The sequence below is a fragment of the Rhinatrema bivittatum genome, chromosome 1 (assembly GCF_901001135.1).
Source record: "Rhinatrema bivittatum chromosome 1, aRhiBiv1.1, whole genome shotgun sequence".
Lineage (NCBI taxonomy): Eukaryota > Metazoa > Chordata > Amphibia > Gymnophiona > Rhinatrematidae > Rhinatrema > Rhinatrema bivittatum.
This window is the reverse complement of record NC_042615.1, coordinates 470,177,870-470,199,109: the sequence shown is the minus strand read 5'-3', so window position 1 is coordinate 470,199,109 and position 21,240 is coordinate 470,177,870. Positions and strand designations below refer to the sequence as shown.

Here is a 21,240-nt window from a genome sequence, read left to right as displayed (position 1 = left end):
AGGAGGGAGCACAGAGCAAATGGTCCTGGCTTTCTTCCACGGCTGTAATTCCATGGGTAGGTGAATAAATATCCTGGTAAAGCAAAGTGCCTTTGTGGGTTTGGCAGGAACTCCTGCGTGCAATCAAATGCATACTGTTTATTTGTCACTACAGCCTCTGGTTAATGCTTAAAGCCCTCTCGGAGGGAACAACATAAGGTATTTAAAGCTTACAGGAAATCAAAGCTATTTCTATCAACTTATTAACTGCTTATTAAGAGTACAGTACTGGAGCTGTGAGTCTGCCCATGCTGTGGACCCTTTGGGAAAGGTTCATAAAGTCCATTCATCAAACCCACACACACTCTGCAGGTTCAGCAAAGTGGTTTTACAAAGCATTGCTGAAGAAATACAGCAGTTGTTAGCAAGATCCAGGGTAGACAGCCTAAGGTGCAATTTGGTTTTCCTGTGGATGTCCGATAAAATCTGTGGAGTTTTTTAAACTGTTGTGCATACCTTTATATAGATGATATTATATATTATATATATTATATATATAATATATATATATATATATAGATATATATATATATAAATATATATATATAATATATATAGATATATATATATTATATATATATATATATATATATCTATATATATATATATATATATATTATATATATATATATCTATATATATATATATCTATATCATCTATCTATACTATATCTATCTATATATATATATATATATAGAGAGAGAGAGAGATAGAGACAGCAAAGCACTTAAAAATAATTGGTTATTAGTCACAATATAATTTGTGTACAGATGTAAAGTAATTTGATATTAAGATTCCTGATTCCTTTATCACGAGTAATTTACAGAGCAGGAAGTACTTGCACAGAGGAGACCGAGACTCACAGCTCTATTTAGTTTGTCTTGAGAGACGGGGGGGGGGGATCTGAAAGCCTCAAGGAGAGCAAATGAGGTCCTGTAACATAAAAATGGAAATAAGAAGTTAGCAGAGCCTCTACACACCCGTTGGTTTAGCTTTTCAATAGTGGACAAAGCTATGGAAATACTTAAGCCAGGATTTAGGCAACCGAGGTAACCAAAATGTCACAGGCATTACTTAGAAACATAGAAATGATGGGTGAAAAGGACCAAAAGATCCACCCAGTCTGCCCAGCAAGCTTATGCCAGTATCTGCTGCACTGAGTAGGTTACCCCCCATGCTTATCAGTTTACCTGACCATAAAAGTCAGGGCCCTCAGATGCTGTTTGAATCCAGTTTCCCTTAACCCTTTCCATGGAAGCAGAGAGCTAAGTTGGAGCTGCATCAAAAGTATCAGGCTTAGTGATTAATAGTAAAAGCCGCATCAGCAAGTTATTCCCATGTTAATTTGTTCCCAGACCATAAAAGTCGGGGCCCTTGTTAGTTTGCTGTCTGAATCCCATTCCACTTTTCCCACTACAATTGAAACAATGCAGCTCCATCATTGCTCTCTAACAGCATCAAGGCTTATTTGTTAAGGGTAGCAACTGCCACACCAGCAAGTTACCCCCCAGTTACCCCATGCACTCTCTTCTTTATTTCCATCCTCTAGCCCCTTTGAATTCCTTCACTGTTTTAATCTTCACCACCTCCTCCGGAAGGGCATTCCAGGTATCCACCACTCTCTCCGTGAAGAAATATTTCCTGACATTGGTTCTGAGTCGTCCTCCCTGGAGTTTCATTTCATGACCTCTAATCCTATTGATTTCTTTCCAATGGAAAAGGTTTGACAATTGTGCATCATTAAAACCTTTCAGGTATCTGAAGGTCTGTATCATATTTCCCCTGCACCTCCTCTCCTCCAGGGTGTACATATTCAGATCCTTCGGCCTCTCCTCATACGTCTTCCAATGCTGAACCCTCACCATTTTGGTCGCTCTTCTTTGGCCCACTTCTATTCTGACTTTATCCTTTTTGAGATACGAGCCCCAGAATTGAATGCAGTACTCCAGGTGAGGCCTCACCAAGGACCTGTACAAGGGCATTATCACCTTTTTTTTTTTTTTCTTACAGGTTATTCCTCTCTATGCAGCCCAGCATTCTTCTGGATAGAGGTTGTTGCTGGTAGGCCCGGATAGATGTAAAGGCATTACCATTGCCATACCTCTATCCGGGCCTACCAGCAACAACCGCATTTGCGGAAAAGTCACGAGGCCTGTGAGCCAGTGCATGCCAACACACCTCTGCGGTAACAGGAAGCCCCTGCGGGAGAAGGGGCTGGAAATGCTGCAGGGTCTGTGAATGTGCCTTAGCTCACAGGCCCCCTGATGGCTTTTCTGCAAGCTGCTGCTGCTGCTGCCGCCATGCCAGTAAAGACATCCTGAGGTGAGGGGGGGATCTGGGCAGGGAGCCTGCCTCACACTCTGAGTTCTGTGGGGGTAGGAAGAAAACGCCCCCTCTCCTCCTGTCACACACATCAACAATTTCAGGGGCCGAGAATCCTCCCTCCCTGCCTATTGGCACCCAAATTTTAAATCCTACCCTGGAAACACTAGTGTTTAAAAAAAAAAAAAAAATAAAAAAAGATACAACTTGTTCAAGCACCCTAGACCAGGGTTTCCCAACCAGTGTGCCTTTAGACCTAATAAGGTGTGCCACAGAAAAATCACCCTGCCTGATGTTCAGATCCAGGCCAGCACCTGGGCTTTGCTCTTAGCACCTTGCAGCAACAAGAGATACTGATGGTGGCGTTTAAACATACAAGAGTTCCTTTGTGAGAACTTGTGTAATCATGCATGCATCTTCTTAGCTACAGAATGAGCTCAGAGTGTAGTAATTAATGGACAGTGTCAGGGCATGGATAGCTGTTTCCTGCTTTTTGCAGTACACTCTTTGAACACAGCATCTCCTCAGCTTCCCCATCCTGATCCACCTCCTTTAAGTCGTTCCACCCTCTGTCCAATCGCTAGGCTGAGTGAGAAGGGGGAAAGCATGCACTGAGCATTGGATGGGACTTAACGTAGGGTCTCATTTACTAACCATTTTTCTGTGTAATTTATAAAGTAAAAATCTTAGAAGTTCCTACTATAAGAATAGCGAGTTTGTCAGAATCTAGAAATTAGCTATTTAAGGTGGCAGGGCCTTCTCTATGGAATAATTTACCTGGGGATATTAGGGAGGAACAGGATTTAATTTGTTTTAGAAAAAAGTTGAAAACACATTTTTATATGTTAGCTTTTGGTAACTGGTTTTTATTTTAGAGGTTGTATCTATTTTATTGTGATGTATGAATTATGATTATTGTTTGTAGTATTGTACAAATGTGTTTGTACATTTTAAATATTATGTATGTATTCATGCAATCCACCAAGAGTTTTAGATTGGTGGAATATAAATGCTTTTAAATAGGCAAAGAATGGGAGAAAATCCTTAGTAAATTAGGCCTTTAGTTGGCTGGCAGCTGCCTGCACTTATATTATAGAGGGATCTGGTCCATTGTGATGAGTTCATATGCATTTTTGCTTTCTTTCTTCCTTAATTATAAAATTTGGAAGAGAGACTGGTGGGGCTTTCAGTGCTTCCCTAGGTCTTCTTTGGATGATATGGGCCCTCTTCACATTTCTCACTGCCTACTCCATGCAGGTTGGTGTGCCACACAACGATTTTGTAAATGTAGGCTTGAGAAGGTTGGGAAATGTTACTCTAGACAGCTTGGTTTCACAGAGAAAAGATCATGTCAGACAAATTAGACTGAGTTCTTTGAAATAAGTAATTGATCATGGATGAGCAGTGGATTTGGCTTACCTGGACCAGTAAGGCTTTTGACACAGTTCTATATGGAAGATTGGTAAATAAACTAAGCAGTGAGGGACCCGGCAGAAAGCAGTTAACTAGATGAGGAAGTAGTTAAAGAATAGAACCTAAAGACTGGTGGTAAATGGGAGTCTACTCTGAAGATCGGGTGACTAGTGGGGTACCCAAGCAGTGTTCTGTTCCTACGTCTCACTTTGAATGTCAACGTGGCCCCTAACCCCCCTACACTAATACCTAAACCTCACCTCCAGTTACTAGGTGGGCCTACCATAGAGATATAAATACCTATCTAGTGTGAGGGCATTATGGCTAGTTTCTCTCTCTCTTTCTTTCTCTTGTTTTATACAATGTTTGTTGCTAGGCAATATCAAAATCTGTGATGGGGAAAAATGAAAGGGCACCTGTAACAATTCAATAAAATGCAGGTTATCATTTTATAAACTCAGACTTTTAATGATATTTGAATGTGTTAACCTATGTAGACAGTATAGTGTTAAGTATTGAAAATGTTTTCAGGCCTTTTGCCCATAATCGTCTTACAGCAGTGAATCTTCTCACCTGTAAATTGAAATTCAACAGAAGAGGGAGAGAAAATAAGGAGAAAGACACGGAGAGGGAATAGAGCAAGAGAGAATGTTTTTATATTTTCAGCTATCTGACTTTTGGTCACCATTTCCACCACCACAGAAACACTGTGAAATAGATCACATGGGGAGTTGTTTTGGCACTTTCGGCCAGCTTTTCCAGTTTCGCCTCACTATCCAAAGTGAAATAGCGTTATCTACTCTTCGTGAAAGAATATGAATGGCATGGTATCGGGGATCAGGGAAGGAGCCTAAAGTCGCATGTTGACATAGCCAGTCATACAATAATAAGTTTGTAGTAATGCAAAGTAAGCTAGTCTTCAGCTTGACAGGAAGGACACACTGGGGAATAACACGAGAGGGCAATTTTTAAAGGCTTTTCCACCGGTCAATCAATTTTACCTGCAGAAATGGGCTCTGACAATTGCCTCCCCTCTCTGTGTGCTCACACATGCACGTGCAGTGCCAGGACCCAGGTACTTTTGCACGCAGAGGGGAGGAGTTGTTCCTGAGGTGGTGAATCAGGGAGGGGTTAAGGTGTATGTGCACAGTTTCGCACATTCGCAGACGCATACAATTTTGCTGGAATAAGTTACACACGTAAATGGCAGGTGCGGGTCTCTGCATACTTTTTCTGATTTCAATTTTCAAAGGGAATATTTTCTCTTTGAAGACTGCCAGAAAGTCTTTACACTTAGGCGCACAGAGTGCCAGTGGCAACAAGCTTTAGCAGTAACTATTTTGTAAATAATGAAAGTCTTCAGGTTTTTGCCCTTTTAAAATTCTGCTTATCACTTTTATCATTTCAAAAGGGGCAAGCACTGCAAAGCAGGTTAAAGGTTGGAAAGAAACATACAGGCCGATGCAGTACGGACGCACTGAAAAAGCGCTTCCGTTTTCAGCACCCGCCCTCTTTCAACGCACACACAGCCCTCTCTCCTGGGTGTGCAATACAGCATTTAAATGAGGGGTACCACTAAAAGGAGGTGCTAGGGACCATTGTATGCCCCTAGCACCTCCTTGGTCCAGGAGAGGTGCCTGTCAGCAGGTTAGGAAAACAGATGCTTGTAAAATTGAGCGTCTGTTTTCATAACCTGACCCGCCGGCACACATTCTATATTTTATTTTTATTTTAACCTCCGGCTTAATATCGCTTCGATATTAAGTCAGAGGTATACAGAAAAGCAGTATTTTCTGCTTTTCTGTACACTTTATCGGGCTGCTTATAAATTAAAATGTCTGCCGAAGGGCAGGCATTAATTTCTGAGCATAAAATTTGAGGATCGGACACTTTTTTTTTTTTTTTTTTTTTTTTTTTTTTTTTTTTTTTTTTTTTTTTACGGTGTCTGGGGCGAATGACTAATAGCCTCATCAACATGCATTTGCATGTGCTGAGTGCTATTAGCTTTGAGGGGGTTTGGTCACACGTTATGGACACGCTAAACCCCTTATTGCATAAGGGGTTGTGGACGCACATCCAAAACACGCGTCCAACCCGGGTTAAACAGTGCGCTCAGCTGAGAGCACTTTACTGTATCAGCCTGTCAGAGAATTTAAAAATAAATTCATAATAACAATTACACTAAGGCAACATCTCTTAGCAAAGACACAATTATATAATGGCCTGACAGTGAATAAAGCTGCAGATGACCACACTAACTTATGGGCTCAGGGCTGATCTTAAGGGGGTGTGAGGCTCGGGGAGGGCCTGAGGCAAATCTGCCAGAGCAGATCTAAAAGAGGGGGAGTTTCCCCTCAGAGGTTGAAGAGCAGGGTGGCCTTCTCCAGACCTTCTACCACCACAGCTGAGGTCTCTGCTGTCACCACACAACTCACACAGACTTGATAATCACAAACTACCGCACTGCGTTTCTCTTCCCTGCTCTAGAAACATATCTACTCATGTGGCTATAGAAGTATGGGGTGTGCTAAAGTCACATGGAAGCGGGCAGGGCTGGATTAAGGCAAGCAAGCCTTCACAGCATTACCAAACAAACGAAAAACTTGAAAGTTTGGGGGGAGGGTTTGTATTTAGGGGTCACCCTTGTATTCCAAGACCCTAAATTGTAGCTTGGGTAGCTTTCTCTCTAAATCTGGCACTGCCAGAGAGGCAGTTTTCACTCAGTGCAATCTACTTGGGCAGATCACTTTGAAAAATCATCCTGTTGTGTGTCCTTCTCATTGACTTTCTTTCTTTATTCCGGTTCATTCTCCCCATGAGCCTTCTCCCGTCTCAATGATGCACAGCCAACAGGTGAGACTTTCATTACTTGTCAATATGAGATGCGTCTTGCCCTGCCTTTAATGCCCACCACACAGCTCTCCTAGTGTAGCAGGCTCCTTGGCCAGGATGTCAAAACTCGACAGATGCTCTCCTGTGGGATACTGAGAGGAAAGCATAAGGAAAGAGAATCAATCACTAAGTATCCCACTCATGAGAAAGAGGCCTTCTCCAGTGTGACATGTACAGTGACCAACGCAGAGAGCAATTACAGGTGTAATGCAGGTTATCGCCCTGATTCTTAACACTGCAAGAGGGGAATTGTCTTTCCGCAGCGCTGTGGCAATGAGGCAACGTTGGTAATGCACAAGTTCATGAGAACATTGATGTCAGGGCAGAAGACTGTCACAGTGCAGTGAAAAGCAGGTAGGATATCCACCAGGACAGAAGAGCACCTAATCAGCTGAATGGAAACACACATGGCTCCAGAGTGAACTGTAATTACGTAGGACAGTAGCTAATGTGGTCTTTCTGGGTCACTGAACCATAAAATAGGCTGGAATTAGCATCACAAGTATTTGGACAGGAACAACAAATCTGCCCCTGCCAACAGCAGCGGGATAAGCTCTGTGGAAAATTTTCTGGAGGGGCATCTAGGAACACGCTGGTACAACATCTGGTCCTTCTGGGGAGCCAGCGCTCTTACAAGACCATTTGGCTACTGCATGAATCTGTAGCCTTTCAAAGAAGAAACATTTTTTTTGTTTTTGGCTTTGACCAAAATGCTTTGAAAGCCTCATCACATGTTTGAAGACTAATACACACCCCCCTGACATGCATGATACATACAAACAGGCTGATAGGATAAGGCGCACTCAGTCAAGCTCATCACTTAACCTGCAAATGGCCATGCATTTTCGATGCGCGCCTATTACCCCTTATACAATAAGCGGTTCAGTGTGTCAAAATCATGCAGCCAAACCCCCCCCCCCCCCCCCAAAAAAAAAAACAAAACTAATAGCGCTCATCACATGCAAATGTATGTTGATGAGGCTATTAGTTCCTGGGATACTGAAAGTAAAATGTGCGACCAAGTTGCATATTTTACGCTCAGAAATTAACGCCTGCCAGCAGGGCAGGTGTTACTTTCTGAGCAATCCGGTAAAGTGTACAGAAAAGCAGGTAAAATAGAGCGTCAGACCTGCTGATAGCCACCTCTATCACTAATAAGGAGGCACTAGGGATGCGCTATTGTCCCTAGCACCTACTTAATAGTGCAGCACCTCATTTAAATATTGAATCGCGTGCCCAGGAGAGAGGTGCTGGGATTGTTTCGGTTTGTTAGGAGGTAATGTATGGATATGTTTTTATGTGATCCACTGCGGGCTAACCTATGGGAATGTGAATTAGTAAAAAGAATTAAAAAAAATAGAATAGTGCGGGCCAAGCCTGCAGTTTTAGCCCATGTACACTGCAGCCCATTTTCCAAAGGGAAGCTGGGCATGTTGGCTCCCTTGGAATGCTAGCAGCCTCAAAGGATATGCACTCGGCCTGCTGTATCCCTACTGTGCGAGGGGGGAGGCCAAGACAGCGCACGTGCCTTTGATCATGCCCAAGCTCGTGCACCATTTCCCCACTCTAATCCCAACACGCCCAAAGGAGCGCCTCTTTTTAGCTCGGCGATGGCAAGCTTTGTGCATTTTTAGCCAGAGATAGGAGGGCAATTTTTCTCTAATAAAACAGACCCAGCCCTCTTCTCCCCGGATCCCCAGTATTCTTCCCTCCATAGCCCTAGTCTTCTCCTTCTGAGACCCTAAGTGTTTCTGATCTGCAGCCTCTCCTAACCCCCGCTTCCCTATATACACACACATGTAAGATTTGCAGTCTCCCTTTCCTTACGGCACTGTGGCCCCATCTGACAGGGAGGGTCTTACTGCTGCAATTCCGGGGCTGCAGAAGGATCATTCAGCACCCCTGCAGCTACTGAAGATGACCCCCAACGAGAACGAGGTTACATAACCAAAGTACAAGAAGTCCGGAAACGCCCCTTCAATTCTGATGTTCTTCTTCAAACTTTGTTGCTATTGAACAAAATGCTAGAGAAAAATTTGCAATAAACTAATCTGCACAGGATCTGAATTCTGGAGTTCTATTCCCCTGCCCCCGATTCCTGACTTTATTTCCCCATACTTCAGTTTAGCCGGCTGTTAGTTAGCAATGATGATATTGCTGCTTCTCCTTTCTTCCCTTTTGAAAAGCTGTAATGCAATCCAGACCCCAGGCACTTGGCTGCCAGGTCATCCAGCCCCGGAAGCATCTGACATCGATGTAGCTGACATGCTGCAGCTATAAAGTACATGGAGATCCTGTTTGGATGAAAGATGACAGGTGACTCCATACTACTGTATCATTATGACATGCTAGGAAATAAATCAACTAGCAGACTAACTGATTTGCCCAGCTAAAATTGTCAAGGAGCAGAGATATTAGGTCTTTCTATCAGAGCCGAAGCTAGCCTATGGCCAATGTGGCCTCTGCTGTAGGCGCCATCCTTAAGAGGCACCGTTGTGCAAAAAACTATCAGACTCCAGCCTCCTTCTCCCTCCCCTCCCTGGCAGTAAATAGCAATGTGACCAGAGAAGCTTCGACAATTGATCTCCTTCTCCTTCCTCCTGCCAGGCCAATGAAGAACAGCATGGTACACACTCCTGACCCCCCCCCCCCCCCCTCCCGCCCTGCCTCGGCAATGAAAAGTAGCGCTACCCATAGGGCAGCAAAAAACATCAGTCTCCTTCTCCTCCCCTCCACTTCCCTACCCCAGTAGTGCCGAGCAGCGCAGCCCCAGGGACACAAAAAGCATTGGTCTTTTCTTTCCCTTTCCCTGCCCGGCAATGAAAACTAGCGTGGCTGGCAGGGCTGCAAGGAGCAGCAATGAAAAGCAGTGTGGCCCGCACAATTCCAGGAAGCACTGGCCTCCCTCCCCATGCTTCAGCATACCTGGAGGCAAGATGAGAATGAGAGAGTCTATGAGAGTGTGTGTGTGTGATTAAGCATGTGAGGGAGAACCTATGAATGTGTATTTGTGTGTGTGTATGATTGAGGATGTAAAAGAGATATGAGCATGTGTTTGAGCATGTGAGGGAGAGAGCCTATGTTGTGCGTATTATTGATCATGCGAGAGCATGTGTATGTTTGACTGAGCATGTGAGAGAGGTATGAGCTTGTAAGAGACAACTTGTGTGTGTATGACTGAGCACCTGAGAGAGAGGTATGAATGTGTGTGTGTGTGTGTGTGTGTGTGTGTGACTGAGCATATGAAAAAGAATGAATGAGCATATGTATGTTTGTGTATAGTTGAGCATCAGAATGAACAAGATTGCATGTGTGAGAAAGCATGGAGAAAGTTTGTATGCAACAACTCCCTCCTCTCTTCCTGCTAATCCATGACAATCTCAGGTAATCTGGAAATGAAAATTCCCAGGTATGGACAGTAGGGGACTTTTTTAAAAATCTTTCTCAGTTTTAATTATTGGGTGATATTTGATATATTTATTGACTTTTGGAAATAGATAGTTTTTAATTATTGGATGTTCTATCCATCAGCTGTTTTGAAATATTTAAAATTTGTATTAGTATGGTTTTTGTTTCTTGATTTTATTGTTTGATGTTTCATGAGGAATGGTGGTATTTCAGCTTTTCCATAGTTGCACTGCATACAGTCTGGCTTGTAGTGGTTTCCAGTTCAGTTTTTGTCTGCAGATTTCTATTTACACTTTATAGTCTCTCTGCTAGGGTCTGAGTGAACAAGGTGAGGTGCTCTGCTAGCTTGTAGTTTTTGTGTGCGGATCTATAACAGCCTGGCTTGTTCTGTTTTCTTAATAGGAGTTGTTTTGGTGTTTAGGGCCTGGTAATATTTGCAATATTGCAAATTGAATGCTGGCAGTTAGTGCTGTCTTGGTATAGGAGGTTTAGTATATTGTAATTGCAATTCTGTTTACTCGTGGCTTTCTGAGGACCAAGCCTACACCTAACATGCGCTACCGTAGGACTAATACCATATTGGTTCAAAGTGCCTTTTTTCTTTTGCAGGGTTTTCTAGTTAGCACCACAGCAATGCATGTAAATATAATGTAGATGTTGTTGTAAGTGATGGGGTACATATTCAAAAGCCATTTAGATGGATAACGGGAAAATTATCTGTCTAAATGGCTTATCCGGCTAAATTCTAGCCAGATAAGTCATGGGCATTCCTGGGATGGGAGGCAGGCATTCCAGAGAGAAGCAGAAATAGCTGGTTAAATTAACGTGTCATAGGGCAGGGCTATAGTTAGCCGGATACCAGCTAACTCTTAACTTATCCAGGGATATTCAGCAACGCTGAATATCCCAGATAAATTAGCCGGCTTTGTGTATCCAGCTAACTTAACTATCTGCTCAGCAGCTAAATATTTACCCTGATATTTTTAGCTCAGAATGGCCTTTTTCATGTAAAATCTGAATAATCTTTAATTGTGTGTGCGGAGGGTGTGACTGGGAGGAGGGTGACACCTAGTGGTTGGATTGGGGGCCCATGACTGCAGGGTTCTGAGGGGAGCCCTGGTGCATGGCATCCCAGCCCAGGACTGACACTGCAATGACTGGAGTAAAGAAAGCTGAGGGGAAAAAAAGATCCCTGGGAGTCATGAATGAAGGCTCCTGGCACCAAGATCTCTGTACTGGTTCCGACTGAGCTGGAAGAACAGAGGAGGCGGAGGAATCTGCTGGGTGAAAATAAAACCCCAAAGCCCCTCCATTTGACAGTCTCCCAAGCTCGTGGTGTCGTGTGTTGTGCTCAGGATGAGGGTGCACTTTTTCACTTGGCCATAGGTGCCACATGGCCTGGCTATGGTGCTCTGCATGTCGGGGAGAATTTTGTTTGCTAATACTCTCAGCTGTTAAAAGCCCTCACGCCCTTCTAATATACTCTCTAGGATACATAATTACAGTAATTTGTGACAAGGTACTTTGAAAATCTTTATTATATTAAAAGAGTTCTATATCAAAACAAATGAACAAAATGATTATTATTCAATGTAACAACTGTGATGCCTTTCTCGTAAGGCAAATCATCTGGAGGCTTAGGGCTTGCTCCATTTGTTCACAGCTCTCTTCAATGAAAAAAGAATTGACTCAAAGCAAAATTAGCCACAATTAAAAAGGAGGTGGCAACCACCAGAGAAGCCTCCCCCCCATGTTACAGCATTTAAACAACTTGCCCTCCAGTACCACAGAAGATTCAGAAACTCGGGGATAAGTGGCTCTGTTAGGATAAGACCTGTGATCTAGACGACATCCACTCTTTCCAATTGTGCAGCCCAAATGTCCACTCCCACTTCCACAGAGCCCCCAGGAATAAATGGATTATCTGATAGGATAAGACTGTGACATAGACACCCACACTCTCAAATGATACTGGTACAGAATGCCTTTTCTGTACTGGAAAATGAAGATTTTCCAACAATAGAAGCTGAAGTGGTATCTGAAAAGAAAGAAGTTACCCAATGCACGAAGAACCCCCATAACACTATCCAAACCATAGCAGAAAACTCCTTGTGCTGGAAGACTTGGTCATCAGAGGCACTAATTTGAGAATTCATATTGAGGGAAAAAGTAGTTAAATGCTTACCAGGACCCTCAGTTTGTAGAAATGCAAAACAGTTAATCAGTAAAATTAAAGAAGAAAGTAAGGTCTCTAAAATAGATATCATCCATCAAAGTACCAATGACCTTGCTAGAAACAGCAACCAAAGAGTACAGAGAGATTTCCAGACTCTGGGGAAGGAGGCTGAGCACATGACAAACTATTGCCTTTTCAGAAGCATTACCTGTTCATGGAAAGAGGAAGGAAAGGCTAAGCCTTATACACAATTTCAATGCATGGTTTAAAACCTGATGTAAGGCAGGTTTGGGATATATTGGAGGTTGGGGCCTTGTATGGAACAGTAAAATTCTATTTGGTAAGGATTGCTTACATCTGTCCATGGCAGGAAAAAGGATACTAAGTGAGAAATTCAAATCATATGTCATAAGGCATTTAAACTAGAAGATGGGGGTGGCAGAAGGAAGTTGGAATGTCAGCCCTGACAAATAGAACAGAAAAGGTATCCAGGAAGAACAGCAAACTGAGGGAGAAAAGCTGTAAAGCTATGAGCACAAATGCTCGTAGTCTGGGCAATAAAATTCCAGATCTGCAGGCTCTAATGGTGGAGGTAGACTTGGATATTGTTGCTATTAAAGAACATGGTTCAGAGAGTTTCATGAATGAGAGCGGCCATACCAGGCTATAATTTGTTCAGAAAGGATAGAGATGACAAAAATGGGGAAGGAGTAGCTCTTTATATCAAAACCAATATACAAGCAACTGAAATTCAGGGGGCATAGGGAAAGGAAGAAGTGCTGTGAGCTGTCATGAAAAGAGATGTTGGCACTTCAATTTACACTGGTGCGGTCTACAGGCCTCCAAATCAGACAAAGAACTGCATAGAGATCTGACTGAAAATATCCAAAAGGTGGGAGGGAAGGGAGAAGTATTGCTCATTGGAGATTTTAATCTGCCGGATGTAGATTTGAATATCCTTGGTGAACAATCTGCATCAAGTAGAGAGATTGTGGAGGCCCTTCAAAGGGTTCTGCTCAGAAAATGGTGATGGAAACCGCAAGAGAAGGAGCGCTACTGGATCTGGTACTCACAAACGGAGATAGTATCTCAAATGTCCCACCTAGGCCCCAGGGATCATCAGACGGTATGATTGGATATAAAGGCTAAGAGGGCCAAATTAAAAGGAGCTATAACAACCAACATTTATGTAAAAAAAGGAAACCAATATAGTTCGCCAAGATGGTGGCTGAGAAAATAAAAGCAAAAAGATTGGCATTCAAAAGGAGGATCACAGGAAAGAATATCTAGTGAAGCTGCAGGAAATGAGGAAAGAAATCAGGATGACAAAAGCTCAGGTGGAAGAAAAGATTGCCAAAGAGATGACGTGAGGTGACCAAACATTTTTCAGATATATCAGGGAAAGGAGGAAGCCCAGAGGTGGCGGCATAAGATTCAAAGGAGACAATGAGCAAGGTCTGGAGAAAGACAGAGAAACATTTAATAAATACTTCAGTTCGGTTTTCACTATGGAAGACGTGGGAGAAGGACCACTGCTGGCTAGCAATGCCGATGAGAGTGGGGTAGATACATCTCTATTTACAGAACAGAGCGTTTGGGGCCAAATAAGATACATCCCCGGATACTTAGGAAGCTCCAAGAAGCGCTGATGAGTCTGCTAAAGGAGCTTTGGAGATGGGAGTAGTGCTGCAGGATAGGAGAAGGGTGGTTGTGATCTCGCTTCACAAACATAGTGGCTGGGAGAAGGCTGGAAACTACAGGCTGGTTAGCCTTACCTCGGTGGTGGGAAAATTAATGAGAGACTATCTGCAATCCAATGGGTTACAGGTTCCAAGACAACATAGTTTTACCAGAGGAAGGTCCTATCAAACAAATCTGGTTTGTTTTTTTGTGTTTTTTTTTTTGATTGGGTGATTAGAGAAATGGATCAAGGAAGAGCACTCAATGTGGAATACTTAGATTTCAGCAAGGCTTTAAATGCAGTCCCATGTAAATAAAATGAGAAGCCTAGGAGTAGGTCCCAAGGTGGTGGAATGTGTGATGAATGGCGTGAAAATGAGTCCTTGGTGCTGTGGCATATTTGACGCAGGCTCGTAGACGAACCTACGAGGCCTATGTTGGCTGCGGACGAATGCATCCTGAAGCGGGAAAGACTGGAGCTTTACCTATACCAGCCACCTACCCTGCAGATAGAGCCTTTGGTTCTGGTGGCTGGTAGGGTTTAGGTGGGTCCCTAGGGTAATGGAGATAGGTCAGGACAGTCAGCAGACTGGAGATACCAGGGGCAGGCCGGAAGTCAAGGTGGGTGGCAAGCAAGCAAAGTCAGGTATAATGCAAGAGTCAGATCCAGGTGGCAAGCAAACATGGTCAGTTCCAAAGTTATGATTAGGCCCAGGTAGCAGGCAAACGTAGTCAAGGCCAAGCCTATGGTCAGGTCCAGGCGACATGCAAATGTGGTCAGGTACAAGGCCAAGATTAGTACTAGGAAAACAGGCCAAGGGAGAACAAGGACTGACAGACACTGGATGAGATGAGCAGGATAAGGCTGGATGAGGCAGGCTGGGCAAGGCATGGTTAGATGAGGTAGGCAGGGTAAGGCAAAACTGGTCAAGACAACACAGGAATGTAGAAACTCAGGAAAGCAGGAGCAACACTGTGCACAAGGTAGGAGACCTGTTGCTGCTGCAGTGTTAGGCAATTGGGGCTGTGCTTAAATAGTGAGGGCCTGGTGATATCATCACTAGGCACTGCAGATTTTTTTCTGTCACTGGACCTTTAAGTACAGATGCGTGGTGGGTGCACGCATCTCTGAAGTCCCTGGGGAGGAGCAGGATGATGGCAACGTGCAGGCAGCGTCAGAGCCATATTAGACGCTGGGGCATGCTGGATCATCGTGGCGTTCCTGCTGCATTGGGAAGATGCAGGAGATGCTGGGGTAAGTCTGAGAGAGTGGCTGGTCACGGGCCTACTCCGTGGTCAGCCAAACATAACAGAATGTATTACAAATTGGCTGACTGACAGACATCAGCAAGTAGTAGCAAATGGAACCTATTCTGAAGAAAGAAGAGTGATAAGTGGAGTTCCTCAAGGGTTGGTTCTAACACCAGTTCTGATCAATATCTTTGTGAATGATATTGCAGAGGAATTAAAACATTAAATTTGTCTTTATATGGATGACATTAAGATATGCAACAGAATGGATACACCTGAAGGTGTAGAGAGAATGAGAAGTGAACTAAGAACATAAGAAATTGCCATGCTGGGTCAGACCAAGGGTCCAAGCCCAGCATCCTGTTTCCAACAGAGGCCAAACCAGGCCACAAGAACCTGGCAATTACCCAAACACTAAGAAGATCCCATGCTACTGATGTAATTAATAGCAGTGGCTATTCCCTAAGGGGTAGATTTTCAGACGAGCGCGAATAGCCTACTTTTGTTTGCGCTCCAGGCGCAAACAAAAGTACGCTGGATTTTAGTAGATACGCGCGTAGTCGCGCGTATCGGCTAAAATCCTGGATCGGCGCGCGCAAGGCTATCGATTTCGTATAGCCTGCGCGCGCCGAGCCGCGCAGCCTACCCCCGTTCCCTCCTAGGCCGCTCCGAAATCGGAGCGGCCTAGAAGGGAACTTTCCTTTGCCCTCCCCTCACCTTCCCCTCCCTTCCCCCTACCTAACCCCCCCCGCCCGGCCCTGTCTAAACCCCCATCCTACCTTTGTCGGGGGATTTACGCCTCCCGGAGGGAGGCGTAAATCCCCGCGCGCGAGCGGGACTCCTGCGCGCCGGGCCGCGACCTGGGGGCGGGTACGGAGGGCGCGGCCACGCCCCCGGGCCGTAGCCACGCCCCCGTACCCGCCCCCAAAACGCTGCCGACACGCCCCCGAAACGCCGCGACGACCGGGCCCGCCCCCGACACGCCCCCCTCCGAGAACCCCGGGACTTACGCGAGTCCCGGGGCTCTGCGCGCGCCGGGAGGCCTATGTAAAATAGGCTTCCCGGCGCGCAGGGCCCTGCTCGCCTAAATCCGCCCGGTTTTGGGCGGATTTAGGCGAGCAGGGTTCTGAAAATCTACCCCTAAGTAAACTTGATTAATAGCAGTTAATGGACTTCTCCTCCAAGAACTTATCCAAACCTTTTTTAAACCCAGCTACACTAACTGCACTAACCACATCCTCTGGCAACAAATTCCAGAACTTAATTGTGTATTGAGTGAAAAAAGAATTTTCTTCGATTAGTCTTAAATGTCTTACTTGCTAACTTCATGGAGTTCCCCTAGTCCTTCTATTATCTGAAAGTATAAATAACTGATTCACATCTACTCATTCAAGACCTCTCATTATTTTAAAGCCCTCTATCACATCCCCTCTCATCCATCTATTCTCCAAGCTGAACAGTCCTAACCTCTTTAGCCTTTCCTCATAGGGGCGCTGTTCCATCCCCTTTATCATGTTGGTCGCCCTTCTCTGTACCTTCTCCATCACAACTATATTCTTTTTGAGATGCGGTGACCAGAATTGTACACAGTATTCAAGGTGCAGTCTCATCATGGAGCAATACAGAGGCATTATGACATTTTCCGTTCTGTTAAGCATTCCCTTCTTAATAATTCCTAACATTGTGTTTGCTTTTTTGACTGCTGCAGCACACTGAGCTGACGATTTCAAAGTATTATCCAGTATGATGCCTACATCTTGGGTAAATCCATGTTGACTATGTTCCATTAAACCATGTCTGTCTATATGCTCTGTGATTTTGATCTTTAGAATAGTTCCATTATCTTTCCCGGCACTGAAGTCGGGCTCACTGGTCTATAGTTTCCCAGATCGCCCCTGGAGCCTTTTTTAAATATTGATGTTACATTGGCCACCCTTCAGTCCTCAGGTACAATGGCTGATTTTAATGATATGTTACAAATTTTAACTAATAGATCTGAAATTTCATTTTTTAGTTCCTTCAGAACCCTAGGATGCATAGCATCCAGACAAGGTGATTTGCTATTCTTTAGTTTGCCAATCTGTCCTACATCTTCCAGGTTCACAGTGATTTGGTTCAGTTCATCTGACTCGTCACCCTTGAAAACCATCTCCAGAACTGATATCTCCCCAACATCCTCATTAGTAAACACAGAAGCAAAGAATTAATTTAGTCTTTCTGCAATGGCCGTATCTTCCCTAAGAGCCCCTTTAACCCCTCAGTCATCTAACAGTCCAACCGACTCCCTCACAGGTTTCTTGCTTTGGATATATTTTAAAAAGTTTTTTTATTATGAGTTTTTGCCTCTACAGCTAACTTCATTTCAAATTCTCTCTTCGCCTGTCTTATCAATGTTTTACACTTATCTTGAAAATGCTTATGCTTTTTCCTTTTTTCTTCATATGGAGCCTTCTTCCAATTTTTGAAGGATTTTTTTTTTGGCTAAAATAGACCCTTTAACCATGCCAGTAATCGTTTTGCCTCCCTTCCACCTTTCTTAATGCATGGAATGCATCTGGACTGCACGACTATGACTGTATTTTTAAACAATGTCCATGCCTGTTGAACACTTTTAACCTTTGCAGCTGCTCCTTTCAGTTTTTTTTTCTATTTTCCTCATTTTATCAAAGGTTTCCTTTTGAAAATTTAGTGTTAGAGCTGTAGAATTACTTTAATTTTCCCCCTTCCAGTTATTACTTTAAATTTGATCATGTTATGATCACTATTGCCAGTTACCTCTCATGAAATCCTGCGTTCCACTAAGAATTAAATGTAAAATAGCTCCCTATCTCATTGGTTCCTGAACCAATTGCTCCATGAAGCAGTCATTTATTACATCCAGGAACTTTGTCTCTAGCATGTCCTGATGTTAAATTTACCAATCAATATTGGGGTAATTAAAATCTCCTATTATGCACTGCCAAATTGGTTAGCTTCCCTGATTTCTCTTAGCATTTCATCATCTGTATGACCATTTTGTCCAGGTGGACGGTAGTATACTCCTATCACTATACTCTTACCCAACACACATGGGATTTCTACCCATATAAATTCTACTGAGCATTTAGTCTCTTGTATGATCTTTATCCTGTTGAACTCTATACCCTCTCGGACATAAAGTGCCACACCCTCACCAGGTTGATCCTTCCTATCATTGTGATATAATTTGTACCCTGATATACCATTGTCCAATTGGTTATCCTCCTTCCACCAGGTCTCTGTGATGCCAATTATGTCAATCTCATCATTTGCTGCTATACACTCTAACTCTCCCATCTTACTACTTAGACTTCTGGCATTGGCATACAGACATTTCAAAGTGTGGTTTTTGTTTGTTTTAACAACCTGATTTCAGTTGATAGGGATAATTTGGAATTCTTTAGCTCCGGTGATTCTTTACTTATAGGCACATGGAATACTTTTTGCTTTTATTGGAACCTCTGTTGGGATGCCCTAACTCTCCTGTTTCATTAGTATCTTTCAAGGATACATTCCTCCGAACCATGCACTGCTGAGTGACTGTTGGCTTTCCCCCTTGTTCTAGTTTAAAAGCTGCTCTCTTTTTTTTTTAAATTATGCTAGCAGCCTGGTTCCACTCTGGTTAAGGTGTAGCCCATCCTTTCGGGAAAGTTTCCCCAGTTCCTTACAAAGCTGAATCCCTCTTCCCTGCACCATCGTCTCATCCATGTATTGAGACTCAGGAGCTCTGCCCGCCTCTGGGGACCTGTACATAGAACAGGAAGCATTTCAGAGAATGCCACCCTGGAGGTTCTGGATTTCAGCTTCTTACCTAAAATCCTAAATTTGGCTTCCAGAACCTCTCTCCCACATTTTCCTATGTCGTTGGTGCCCACATGTACCACGACAGCCGGCTCCTCCCCAGCACTGTCTATAATCCTATCTAGGTGACGCGTGAGGTCTGCCGTCTTCGCACCAGGCAGGCAAGTTACCAGGCGGTCCTCACATCCACCAGTCACCCTGCTACTTACGTTTCTAATCATTGAATCACCAACAATGATGGCCGGCCTAACCCTTCCCTCCGGGGCAGTAGCCCTGGGAGACTTGTCCTCTGTGCGAGAGGAGAATACATCACCTGGAGAGCAGGTCCTTGCTACAGGATCACTTTCTGCTACACCAGGGTGATGTTCTCCTACTGGGAGACCTTTCTGATCCAAGGCAGCAGTGGGGCTGCCAGACTAGATTTCGGACTTGGCTATTATGTCCCTGAAGGTCTCATTAATGTACCTCTCTGTCTGCTTCAGCAAGTCCAAGTCTGCCACTCTAGCCTCCAGAGATCAGACTAATTCCCTGAGAGCCAGGAGCTCTTTGCACCATTTGCACACATACAATCTCTCACCGGCAGGTAAAAAATCATACATGTGACACTCAATGCAAAAGACTGGAAAACCCCCCTCTTGCTGCTGGATTGCTGCCTTCATCTTAATTTTGTTGAGTTCCTAGTTAAGTTTAGGATACTAAAGGAGTTGAAATTATAGTAATTTAAATTTACAGGTGTATTTAGTAATTAATCAGCTAGTGTCCTACAAGGGGATAATTTAACTTTCAATAAAAGCTGGTGCAATAGTATGATTTAGATAAGAGCCTGATTGATTTTTAATGAGAGAGTGTCTCCTGCCTAAAAATCAAGGGTTGAGTGGGTGGGAAAGACAGACACTAGAATTAACTACCTCTGACTTGCTTGTTACCTCAGACACACAGAAACTCTAAAGAATATATCCCACTATTTCACTTTTCTCCAAACCAATTAAGTCCAAAGATTTCCCAAAGCTATATTTACCAATCCTCATTAACTACCATTAAATTGATCTTCACTCAAAGAATTGAAGGGTTTGAGATTCACATGCCTAATGGCACGTGCTTCTGGGCCTCTGGAAGCTGGGGCTGTGGATTTCAATCTCTGGATCGCTTAAGAGGTGTTTGAAGGTTTGGGAGTTGGGATTTAATACCAAGAAATGTAGAACCATGTCTTTTGGGTACAGTAATCTGAACAAGTATGTGTTGGGGGGGGTGGTGAAAGACTTATAAACTGGAAGAGAGACCTCAGGGTAATAGTGTCTGATGATCTGAAGATGGCGAAACAATGGGATAAGCTGGTAGATAAGGCCAGAGGGATGCTGGGATGCATCAAAAAAAAGCATCACCAGCAGGAAAAAGGAGGTGTTAGGGCCACTGTACAGATCCTTGGTGAGGCCTCACCTGGAATTCTGTGTTCAGTTCTGGAGATCTCATCTCAAAAACAGGACAGAATAGAAGAGGTCCAGAAAAAGGCAACCAAAATGGTGTGGAGTCTGTAGAGTAAGCCATTTGAGATGAAACTGAAGGAGGTTAATATGCATACTCTGGAAGACAAAAGAGAAGAGACAGGGGAGATATGATACAGATCTTTAAATACCTGAAAGGAATTAATGATGCTCAAAAATCAAATCTTTTCTGATGGAAAGAAAGCTGTAAAAATAGGGGTTATAGTAAAACTCCAAGAGGGAAGACTCAGGAAAAATGTCAGGAAATATTTCTTCACAGAAAAAGTGGTGGATGCATGGAATGCCCTCCTGGAAGAGGGGGTGAAGACAAGAATGGTAACGGAATTCACAAGGGCATGGGACAAACAGAGGATCCCTGCTAGCAACAGAATGGAAAAGAAGAAATGGGGTAATTTTTCTATTACAAGTTTGGGGTAGCCTGCATGGAGTGGCAGTTGCTACTACCCCAAAAAATACCTTGTTGGGCAGACTAGATGGACCGTATTGGTCTTTATCTACTGTCTTCCACTATGTTAAGGACTATTAGTATTATCCTAATGTATATCCACTTAGTACTTACAAATAGGGATGGTAACTTTCAAACTGGCACGTGGGCACACATGTTTGCATGTTCCTTGGCCTGCGCCCAGGGACTCGGCTATTTTATAACTTGCACGGATGTTATAAAATAGCCTGGCCGTGCGTACATGTGCCATATTTTAAGTGGGCATGCACAAGTCTGCACAAATACCGCTTCT

At 43.7% G+C, this 21,240-nt stretch overlaps 1 protein-coding gene across 3 annotated transcripts in view; it reads left to right on the top strand.

The window, feature by feature from the left end:
* The window catches only part of MOB3B (MOB kinase activator 3B), a 268,138-nt gene that overhangs the window by 5,215 nt on the left and 241,683 nt on the right, over positions 1-21,240 (top strand). The window lies entirely within an intron of this gene.